Here is a 12,535-nt window from a genome sequence, read left to right as displayed (position 1 = left end):
TATGTGGTGCCAAGAATAGAACCTGGGTCTTCATGCATGCTAGGCAAGCAGTCTACCACTAGGCCAAACTCCCAGCCCCCACTTAACTGATATTTAACTGAACTTCATTGTTCTTTCTTTACTCCCCTGGGCTTTGCAGGCTCTAAGAGACTGAACTTAGTTCCAAGCTACTGCCCTATGTGCTTGACACACCAGCCTGCCCCTGGTCATATACCTCCAGGAGAATCACATGCAAAGAGAAGAGGCTCTTTTTATCTGGCATTCTATCTTAGAAGGAATTTGACACAACTTGGAAAGAAGCCAAGGAGAATGGTTTATGGAAATGTATAAAGGAAAGCATAAAGCCAGGCACTGGCAGCTCACATTGGTAATCCTAGGTAGGTAGGAGGTTGAGTATGAAACGATTGAGTTTGAGGCCAGCCCAGGCAGAAAAGCTTGGAAGATCCTATTTGCAAAATAACCAGCAAAAGTCAGGTCTGGGGGTATAACTCAAGTGGAAGAGCAACAGCCTAGCAAGTTCAAGGCCCTCAATTCTAACTTCAGTACCTAAAAGAAAAGAAAGCACAAAAACCTATTTGTTCATGGTAGAAAAAGAAAACTAATCAAAGCAATGCATTTCCTAATCTTCATGCTTTAACAATGTTGCTTTAGCTTATTCTGGGCTGTTAAATAAAAACTACTCTAACTAAACTCCATTACTTAGAAATAACTGAAATTATCAGGTACTGGTAGCTCACGCCTATAATCCTAACTACTCAGGAGGCGGAGATCTGAAGTTCCCGTTTCAAAGCCAGCCTGGGTAGAAAAGTCCATAAGACTCTTAGCTCCAATTAACCCCTAGAAAACCACAAGTGGTGCTGTGGCTCCAAGTGGTACAGCTCAAAAACTGTTAAGCAAAAGAGCTCAGGGACAGTGCCCAGGCCCTGAGTTCCAGTCCCACAACTGGAAAAAAATAAAAGGAATCCCTGAAATTTCTTATAGTTCTCGGGGTGTGTTGACAAATGTCATGTCTGGTGAGGATACCTCCTGGCTCATACACTGACCTGGCAGAAGGGAGAACATTTTCTCTGGATCATTTTTTATAAAGGTACCAGGTCTAGTCTCAAGAGCCCTACCTCATGACCTGGTCACTTCCCAAAAGCCACCCCCTTGGTGTCACATCAACTTTAATTTGTGGAAGGGATGGGACACGGCACAAACTTTAAGTCCACACCAAATAAGTTTCCTAACCCTTCCTGCGCTAAAATTGCTTTGTATATTGCAATACAAAATAGGGGTACAGTAGAAAAGAAAACACTGATTATAGGATTTTAAAACTTTATTGGATTTTATAATAGATATTCTACCTGTGCACACAGAATATTGAGAAGACAGAGACAAATGTTCTTTAAATGCATTCTCCATAAATAATAAGGTGAAATTGGGATCCTAGATAAGCTATCCAATCTATGTCCTATTGTTAGACTGCATTGTTGAATGCTCCTCTGTTGACTGTGTTGTAACAATAACACCAAATACAGCTCCCCTGATATATCGTTTGTCTATTTTACTTATCATAAATGATGGAAAAGGGACTCTGACCAAGATACACTGTATTGATAAGTTGACATGTTGAATTGAAACTCCTTTGTACAATTCAAAGACAAAAGGATAAATTTAAAAGAGGACAATGATTGTTCAAGGAAGTCTCCAATGAAGAAGATAAAAAAAAGATGTTTCATTTAAGGTAGTTTAAGGTCGTTGGGAACTTTCAAACCACCAGTTTCAGAGGTATAGTCAGGATAATCAGAACAGAGTCTGAGCATGCATAGCTCTGTTGGTGATGGCAGTGGGGACAAAAATCTTGTAGATGCAATTACCAAGCAACACAAGCACCATCAATGAAAAATCACATGGTCCAGAATTTGATGAGAAAGAGAGATGTAAGGGTTGAGGGGAGAGAAAGTCTGTGTGTATATGTGTGTGTAAGAGAGTGAGACAGAATCTCAGCTAGCAAAACGTACTAGTCCAAGTGTGGATGCCCTCGTATGCTTTATTATAAGACAAGATGGAAAGGGCCTGTTTGAAAGAAGGAACAGAGGGGAACTGAAATTTTTCATGATGATAAAAAGTCTGGGTGTGAATGCTTGTTAAAAAAAGAAGTGGACACTTTTGTCTGAGACTGAGACTTGAATTTAGTATATGACTTATTGCTCTTTGGCTTTTACTCTACTGCCTGAGCCACATATCCAATCCCCCAAATGTACATGATTTTAAAGATAAGTGGTCTTATTTTTTCTTACTATTTTCTTATTTATTGTGTAATTTTTATTATTTTAATTTCTTCTTGTATAATTTCTCTTATTGTGTAATTTCTATCAGTAAATTTCATTTCTGTCTCTCTTTCCCCTCCCTCCCTCCCTCCCTCCCTCCCTCCCTTCCTTCCTTCGTTCCTTCCTTCCTTTCTTCCTTCCTTTTTCATGTTGGTCCTGATGCTGGGACATAGGTTTGGGCACTGTCCTTCAGCTCTATGTTCCAGCCTAGCACTCTTCCACACTTCCACTTTTGGCTTTTTGGTAGTTAATTGGAGATAAGCGTTCTCTGCCTTGGCTGACTTTAAACCATGATCTTCAGATCTCAGCCTCCTGAGTAGCTAGGATTACAGGTCTGAGTTACTGGCAATATTTTTAAGCGTTAAGTTTGCATACTCGTCTGTTAAATTGCTTCCATGTAACTGTTAGTAAGGGGGTTTTAAGATTGTGTAAAATGGATATTTAGAAGAAAAATTAAGGTATTTTAAAATAGTGCTGTTTATAGCACACAAATCTTTTGTCCTCAAAATAGTATTTTTCCATTGGTATGTATGGTCCATAGTAATAGTGCTATCTTATTATTTTATTATCTTTGCCATGACTACCAGCCTAGTGATGGAATATGCTTCACTTAAAAGAATCTCAGTTTCACATTTTGTATCAGAGAAATTGATGGCCTGATTCTAATTTTGGCTCCTATTGATACTTGATTTTTATGTCTGTCACAGCTGAAAAAGAGACTTCACAAAAGATCGAACTGAACAAAGCATATCATTAGTTCTGCTTACTAAATCACAAGGCTTACTTGTCACTTCTACCAGTGTTGGTACTGAAATTCAGTTAGGAAATTTTCACCTTCCCTGAGGTCAATCATTTATTTTTGTGGAGCCACTGTAAGGCATTCTGCTTCTATGTTTCTAAAAAATGGGTTGGAAAACTAGAGAAATTATTGGTCTAGGGAAAAATGGTTATGTAATAATTTGTAGAGTAAGATATATTGATCTAAACATCAGTAGAGAATTTTTTAGCAATAAAAATTCATTTTCCAAGTTTTTCAAGTTTAGGATATGGCTGTTTTATAGGAAACAAGCCAACTGCTTGATGCCTCATTAAGTAATTATGAAAAATTTCTAGTTTTCCAGATAGCATAAATATAATTTCAAAGAATAAATACAGTTTAGAAAATAATGATTCTTATATTTATTGTTAAAAATTACTTCTACCTGGAAGGGACTGATTAAATACATTTACTTTTTTTCCCCAAATATATCTACTAGCAACATTCTAATGACACACATTTGTTATCACGCTTAACAGTCAGCTAATCTGCAATATTTATGTTTTTGGCAGAGGAAAGAAGACTATAATTTTTAAGTCAGACAACAATTTTACCTTGAGATAAACACTTTGTAGGTGAGATCTCCTATCTGTTTACCTTTGTATTCCAATGGTGATAAACATCAGTGGTCTATGGCATAGGTAATTATTCTTGCTCACGGGTCCTGTGCCTCAGCTTCTGGCTGGGTGTGAGCGGATTGAACTCTGGGCCTTCACTGTGCCCCATGCATCTCTATGCATTTCTGCAGATCTCTGCAGATCTCTGTGCGTCTCTGTGTGTCTCCTGTGTTTCTACAAACCTCCACATATCTCCACGAGGGCAGCAACATCCACAGGATTGTTCTTCTGATAATAGGGGAAATAAGCAGGGTCAACCCCCACTGGCAAGCACATTTCAAACTCTGCTCAGGTGACAGCCTCTCATCCTCCACTGGCTATGACAAGACTCAAGAAGTCCTCAGTGGAGAGAGATAAGAACACCCTGGCCACAATGAGTCTATGTCTAGGATAGGGAAGTGTAATTCTACAGCAAGGGAATGAGAGAATCGGAAACAACAGTTCTGTGTACTGCAGGGCTCCTCTGGTCATGGGTCATCTCACTGAAACCGGTGCTACAAATTCCACTCTGGGTAACTTCTCTTCAGTGCAGTTATATATGTCAGCAAGGCTCTTGCTCTATCAAGAGTAGGATGAATAAGGTTTCAACTAAGTCATCATTTTGTATATATGTTTTCTGGAATAACAGGCTTGAATTTATGGCCCAGGAATTGTCCCTTGTCCCTTAGTTTCTTTGTGTAAAGCTGGTGCTCCACCACTTGATATACAACTCCACTTTCTATACCATCTTCCCCACTCCCACAGTTGGCTCATTAATATTTATTTATTTATTTATTTATTTGTTTATTTATTCTTTTGCCAGTCATAGGGCTTAAACTCAGGGCCTGAGCACTGTCCTTGTGCTTTCTCAAGGACAGAGCTCTACCACTTAAGCTATAGCACCACTTCCAGCTTTTTCTATGTATGTGGTACTGAGGAATCAAACCCGGGTCTTCATGCATGCTAGGCAAGCACTTTAACCACTAGGCCAAACTCCCAGCCCAGTTACTTATTTTTTAAATTATATTTTATTAAAGTCATTTTGTAAAGGAGTTACCACTCAACAAATCAGTTTGTGAATGCGATGCTATGTGACAGTTTGACTGATGTCACCCCGTCATCATTTTCCCTCAGCCCTCCCAAGCCCACCCTTCCCCTGATGTTCTTAATTCCATAGGCTATGCATTGAGTGTTATGAATACATTCTCTCTCTTTTAATAAAATGAAAGTCATTATTGAGTCAGAGTTACCACTGAATTCTTCTACTGAGACCTTTCTTTCCTTAGGAGTTTGCTGTCTGCCTCCCTCCCTCCCTCCCTCCCTCCCTCCCTCCCTCCCTCCCTCTTTCTCTCTCTCTCTCTCTCTCTCTCTCTCTCTCTCTCTCTCTCTCTCTCTCTCTCTCTCTCTCTCTCTCTCTCTCTGTGTGTCTGTCACATACACATGAACACAAACAGCTTGTGCATTCATCATTTAATCATTCATAATTTTTGGTGCTGAGGACTGAACTTAGAGTCCAGTGCCACCCCTAGTAGTTCACACACTTATTATTGAATTTATGCCCTAAGCTTTCAGGGGAAGCAGGCCAGCAGCCTCTAAAGCTTCCCCTAATAGAACAAATCCTTTTTAAATTTTTATTGTAATGTATAGAGGGGTTACAGTTATATTCACCAGATTGTAGGTATATTACTTCTCACACATTGATACCCCTTCTCATGTTTTTGTCCCCATTTCCTTCCCCCCACCCCTCCCAATCATCTTGTTTTCCTCTTCCCTTTCCTATTTCAAAAAACAAATAAATATATATACAATATACCAGGTAACCAAGTCAGATGCAGTAACAATTTGAGACTAACCAAAGTGTAACAAAAGAGAAGAGACATAACATAGTACATTAAGAACAACAATCACAAAATGTAAAGCTCTTGTTTCCATATCCTAGAGTTCCTTTCATTTAGCCTCATCCAATATGACCTTATGTATCTAGGTTTTGTGCTATTGTAATCCTCTGCTAGGAGAGTCCTAAGTGTGTACTAATTATTACAAATGAGAGAAAATATTGAGCCTATGTTCCTTTGGGTCTGGCTTACTTCACTTAACATGATTTTTTTTTCCAAGTCTTTCCATTTCCTTACAAATGGGCCAATGTCATTCTTTTTGATGGCAGCATAGAATTCCATTGTGTATAAATACCACATCTTTGTGATCCAATCATCTACTGAGGGGCATCTGGGTTGGTTCCATATCTTTTCTATGGTAAATAGTGCTGCAATGAACATTATAAAGTAAATTTCTAGGATTTTTTTTTGCCAGGCCTGGGGCTTGAACTCAAGGCCTGAGCACTGTCCTTGGGCTTTCTCAAGGCTAGTACCCTACCACTTGAGCTTTTCTATGCATGTGGTACCGAGGAATCAAATCCAGGTTGTCGTGCATGCTAGGCAAGCATTCTACTCCTAGGTCAAACTCCCGGCCCTGAAATTTTTGTATTCTGTTAATATTTTTGTCTGACTAAACATACAACTCCCCTATGTCCCAGCAATTCCACTACTTGGCATTTACCCAATTGTCCAGAAACAAGGACAGACTAAATCCACTAGCACAACGATGTTCATTGCAGCACTATTTACCATAGCAAAAATATGGAACCAACCCAGATGTCCCTCAGTTGATGAGTGGATCAACAAGATGTGGTATTTATATACAATGGAATTCTATGCTGCTGTCAGAAAGAATGACATGACCCCATTTTGTAAGGAAAGACTTAGAAAAAATCATATTACGTGAAATAAGCCAGACTCAAAGGAACATAGGCTCAATGGTTTCCATCATTTGTCAAAATCAGTAGAAACCTTGGGCTCTACTAGCAGAAATTTACAATAGAACAAAATCTAGAGACATAAGGCCAAATAGTATGACACTAAATGTAAGGACCTCCAGGATAAGGAAACAAAAGCCATATAATGAGTGATTGTTGTCCTTAATGTACCATGTTATCTCTCATCTCTTTTGCCATCCCTTGGTTATCTCATATTGTTACAATATTTCACCTTGTTATCTGATATATTTTATATGTGCTTAATTGGTTATTTGAAATTGGATAGGGAAGGGGGGAAATCAAGATGAGCAGGGGGAGGGTGAGAGGGAAAGGGAGACCATGTCATGAGAAAGGGTATCAGTGTTTGTGAAGTTATGCACCTTCTATCTGGTGAATGTAATGTAACCCTTCTATTAATCACAATAAAAAAATTTTGTCTGAAAAATGAGCTGTGGGGCCGGGAGTTTGGCCTAGTGGTAGAGTGCTTGCCTAGCATGCACGAAAACCCAGGTTCGATTCCTCGGCACCACATACATAGAAAAAAAAACTGGAAGTGAGGCTGTGGCTCAAGGGTAGAGCTCTAACCTTAAGAAAAGTCCAAGGACAGTGCTCAGGCCCTGAGTTCAAGCCCAGGACTGGCAAAAAAATGAAAAATGAGCTGTGACTTTACCAATCATGCCAGAGCTGTTTGTCTTGCAACAGTCAGCTCTGGCAATGTTGAGTCATTTAAAATTAAACTCATTGTTTGTCTCTTGCTGAACTTAATGGATATGTATTTATGCAAGACAGAGAAAAGATCTGTGCATTTCCAGGAAATAGAAGAAATCATGATACTCTATCAACAGTGGTCCCAGACAGGACAGAGGCTAACAGAATTGTGTGCCATTCAGGAAACAAGAAAGCAACATGAGCAAATTAAAAGCAAATTACAACTGGATTTCTTTTTATTAATGTGTCCAAAGAATTAGAAAAGGAGCGCTAGGTACCATAAAAAAAATGAGGAATCATTTAGGCTGTAGACATAATGAACCCTGAGTCACTGGGAAATGGGCAAGGTTTATCGGAACATACCCAGCCCTATCCAGAGACTGGTAACAATCTAATGTTTTTCTCAGTCCTTTGTGATTTACAGTTTTTCTTTTGTTGGTACTGTCTGTCCTGGCATTCTCCTCTGGTTCTCATAAGTTTTCACCCAATCAGAAACACGTTTAAAAAAACTCATTTGCGGTAAGTAGTTTGTGATCTTTTTATGGAATATGACCAGAGAAAGCTGAAAAAAAATTACTCACACTAAGGTAAAAATGATCATCCTGAATGTGTGACCTTTCCAGAGGCATTTATATTTTCCCCCAGAAGGTAGAATATTAAATTAAACAGATGAATCTTGAATTCTATGTCAGAGATTTTCCTGGGGGGAGGGAGAACACAGAAATGGTCCCCTACAATAGTTTTTGATTTATGAAGTCATTTTTTTTTGCCAGTCCTGGGCTTGAGCTCAGAGCCTGAGCACTGTCCTTGGACTTTCTCAACGCCAGAGCTCTACCACTTGAGCCTCAGCACCACTTCTGGCTTTTTCTAAGTATGTGGTACCAAGGAATCGAACCCGGGTCTTCGTGCATGCTAGGCAAGCACTCTACCATTAGGCCAAACTCCTGGCCCCTGAAGTCATTTTTATAAGCCATTTTACCAAGTCTGGATAGCCGATAACATGCATCCCATAGAGTAATTGTGATAAATTGATTAGGATCCAGATTTGCAAAATAACCAAACTTACAGATTCTCAGAACTTTAGAGATCAGAAAGATCTTAGAGTTTTTGTGGTTAAACCTTTTATTTTATAGATAAGAAAATCAAAGGCAAGGAAATATGAATCATTTAGTTATAGCACCAAGATCCAAATGTAGTACTAAAGAAAATAATACTGTCAGAACTAAACATCTAGCTGATGGAGAACAACTCTTAAAATGTATGATTTTTTTCAGACAAAGACCAAGTGCACTCTATTTGGTTGTTTTATTGTTTCTCATAAATCTTACTGAACTACTCTGGAGCAGTGGTAAATGCTGCTATTCCCATTTACTATTTTAGTTTGTTATTTAGTTAGTTTTATGTCAATATTGGGACTTGAACTCAGGGCATCACAATCTTGCTATGCCTTTTCACTTAAAGCTGGTACTCTGCCACATGAACTATACATCCCCTTCTGGCTTTTTGTGGTTAATTGGAGATAACAGGATCATGGACTTTTCTGTCCAGGCTGGCTTTGAACCACAATCTTCAGATCTCAGCCTCTGAGTAGATAGGACCATGGGTGTGAACCACCGATATCCATTTTCAATAAGTTATTCTTGCATTGACATAATCATTATTATTTTTACTCCTAGATTTGCCATTGGTACTTGTGTTAATCTTTCATAATTTTCTATATTTTAAAAATTTTTTCATTAACTTTAATATAGAACTCTAGAAAAGTCAAAAGAGTTTGTTTCATCACGTAACCAAATATTGCCTCCTTTACAATACTGTATTGTTGAACTCTTGCCCTTCTGGTTGGCTTTATTGTGATGGATTTTTTTTTGTGGTGGGTGGGTGGGATCATGGGGTTTGAACTGTGGGCCTAGGTGCTGTTCCTGAGCTCTTCAGCTCAAAACTACCACCCTACCTCAGGGCCTGAGTGTTATCCTTGATCTCTTCAGCTCAAGGCTACCACCCTCCCCTTGAGCCACAGCCCCACTTCCCATTTTCTAGTGATTGTTTTGCAGTGCCCGGCTGGCTTCAAACATTGGTCTTCAGATCTCAGCTTCCTGAGTAGCTAGGGTTACAGGTGTGAGTCACCCCCCCTCCTCCCTCAGCCCTGTGATGGATTTTTATGGAAGATCTCTAGAGATCATTTTTATCTGGTCACTTTATTTTCAAATGAGACACAGATTCAGAGAATTGTTTTTCCAATTTCCATTGGAATGAAGTGTTGGGTCTCTAAGAGTTTGATTTTCCATTCAGCTCCCTTGTGCTTAGTTTAGCCTGACAAGGAAGGAAAACACAAAATGATAAAGCTATTCAAATCTTTATCGTCTGTTTATTTTTATGGTTTTTCTCAGTGTTTCCATTTTGTGTTTAAAACTCAAATATTAATTTGAAAAAGCATTGATAACATTGGAGATGAAGGTGAGTTTCTAAGAAAATGAGCTGAGAAGTAGGATCTCAAGATAGCCTGTGCTTTATGTCAGTTGTTAAAGTTGAAGACCGAATATTTACAATTCAGAGATGTCCTTGGCTGTATCTATTTTGAGTCAACTGGAGAAAATTGAAAGCACAACAACATAACAAAGTAAAAAAGCTGGGGCTGGAGGCATAGCTCAAGTGGTAGAATACTTGCCTAGTAGGCTTGATACCCTGGTTGGGGTACTGCCAAAAAAGAAAGAAAACAATACCTAATCCCCAACATACACACACATACACAGAGTTGATTGGATGCTTTGTTGGAATAATGACAAGATATATGTTTGCAAATAATATTTGACTGCCTGTTTTTTTTTAATCATCCAGATGAATAGTCATGAACTGTGCTGAATTCAAACCTATATTATCATCCAGGAACAATTTGTTTCTAGTATAATATAATTGGAAATTTCAGTCATAGATTTTGATGAAGGAACTAAATTTAGTTAGATATGAATCAGCCCAACTCCTATAAGCAAAATTATTGGAAAGGAAAATATGTAAAAGACAGGATTGCAGCAATCTATCTGCAACTTGTAATCTGAAGCCCACCCACTGCCACTGTAATGATGTGTATTTTATTATTCATTTATTTATTTTGCCAGTCCTGGGGCTTGAACTCAGGGCCTGGGCATTGTCCCTGAACCTCTTTGTGCTCAAGGCTAGTGTTCGCCACAGTGCCACTTGTTTTTTCTGTTGGTTTTTTTTTTGTTGTTTTTGAGTTGTTTATTGGAGATAAGTGTCCAGGTACTTTTCTCCCCAGGACTGGCTTTGAACTGTGATCCTTAGATCTCAACCTCCTGAGTAGCTAGGATTATAGGCAGGAGCCACTGGCACCCTGCATAAGGTATATTTTAGATGTAAATGCTACTGATTACCAACGGAAAGTACTATCCACCCATACCTGCAGTTTCAACGTTCTACACTCCTCTGTCTGGGACTCTCCTATTCTCTACCATGTAGACCCTAGTGAATCATTTGGCCTCTAAGCCTCACAACCATTATCTTAGTCCAGACCACTATAGCCAAATACCTTAGAAACAGGCTATTCATAAAATAATGGAAGTCTACTTCTCATAGCTCTGAAGAAAGTCTAAGTTCAAGGTGCTGATGGATTCGAGGTCTTGTGAGTGTCTACTTTCTGGTGTGTAGTTTCTCCCAGTTGTGCCCTCATGGAGTATAAGGGCGGAGGGTTTTTACTGCCAAAAAGAGAAAAAAACAATACCTAGCCAAACACACATACACTCATACACACATACACACTCATAACACACATACATACAGGATGTGAGAGTTTTTCTGTGGCCTCTTGTTGCAGAACATTATTTCCATTTGTGACAGCAGAACTCACAAGGGCTAGGTACCACCCAAAGATCCACTCTCAATACACTTGCTCTAGGGGTCAGATGAATTCTGAAGGAACACCTACCATCAGACCATAGCAGTCCAAAATGTAAAACAATTGTACAAGGAGGCCTGCAGGAGACAAACATATGAGTGGGGTATGACTCTTTGCTTCTTGGAGTAGAATCCTTCTTTTAATGAAGTGTTTTTCAGTTTATAAAGAGGTACTCATGGACAAAAATGTCTTGTTCTATTCTATAAGAAGTCAAAGGAATGAAGATTTGTGCCGAAGATCAACAACAACTTGTAAGAGGACATTTTGTGCCATCTGTTTCCTCACTACTGAGCCCTTGAGTTTGTACTAGAACCTCACATCTGGAACATAAAAGACTAAAGATAAAAATAATTCTAATTATCTCTGTTCCAACACATTTCACTAGTCATCAAAGGCTCACCTGTATCTTGTTCTGTGTTTTTTTTTAAATCATAATCTTTTATAAACTGTGCCATTAAATGCATACATTTGTATCCTTTCTTCTTAGGGTAGAGGCCTGTCCTACTCATAAGAAATGGGGTGAATTGTATCCTCCCCAAATTCATGAAATCTTAACTCTCCCATTTGAATATATATGGAGATAGAGCCTTTAGAAAGTAAGTATGTTAAATAAAGTCATAAAATGGGTCTGTAGTCTAACAGGGATTGTATCTTGTAAAAGAAGGAAGAGATAGCAGGAGTGTGTGTGCCCACGGGAGGAAGGGCATGAAGACAATGAGAAGACTGGGGGCTTTAAGGTGAAGAGAGGATCTCCTAACACCCAGAATAGAGTCCCATTGTGTAGAGCAGCCACAACATAATGGTTTGTAATGATACCTTCGGCAGACCGAAGCATTTGTCTATGGTGACTTGAGTATATGGACACACAGCCTCTCTCTGCCCTTCCTCTCAGTGTGTCTTCCTATTCTTCCAGAGAGCATAAAATGATCTCTTCCAGTTTCTAAACATGAAGGTCAGTCCTCAACTAAATAATCTCATGACAAGGACAAGGTAGAAGAGAAGCATGCTGCAAGTGTTGTCAGACTAAGCCAAGCCTGGAAGGTCTTGAATTTTTCTGTAGTCACATAGTAGTATTCAAGCCTCAGCCCTGAGGATGTTGAGAAAGCTCTGGAGTTGGGGTTCAGTGGAGGAGGGGGAGGCGAGGTGACCTTCTAATCACAAGATGGCAGGGATCCTGAAACTCAACATTTCTGGACAGTGGCCTTCTGGTTTCCCCACCCCCTAATTTAGTGGATATAACCTTGTCTTGGTGAGTCTCACTTAGAGAGTTGTTTTTGGAGATGGGAGGGAGGGAGGTCTAAAAGATTTGCTAGCTGTTTTGTTGTGTTTCAATGGCCTATAACTGAATTTTTTTTTAAGAATGGTTTCTAGTTTTTACAA

This window comes from Megascapheus bottae, chromosome 13 (assembly GCF_031878675.1).
Source record: "Megascapheus bottae isolate mThoBot1 chromosome 13, mThoBot2.hap1, whole genome shotgun sequence".
Classification (NCBI taxonomy): Eukaryota; Metazoa; Chordata; class Mammalia; order Rodentia; family Geomyidae; genus Megascapheus; species Megascapheus bottae.
The sequence above is the reverse complement of the archived record's forward strand: the minus strand, read 5'-3'. Positions refer to the sequence as shown.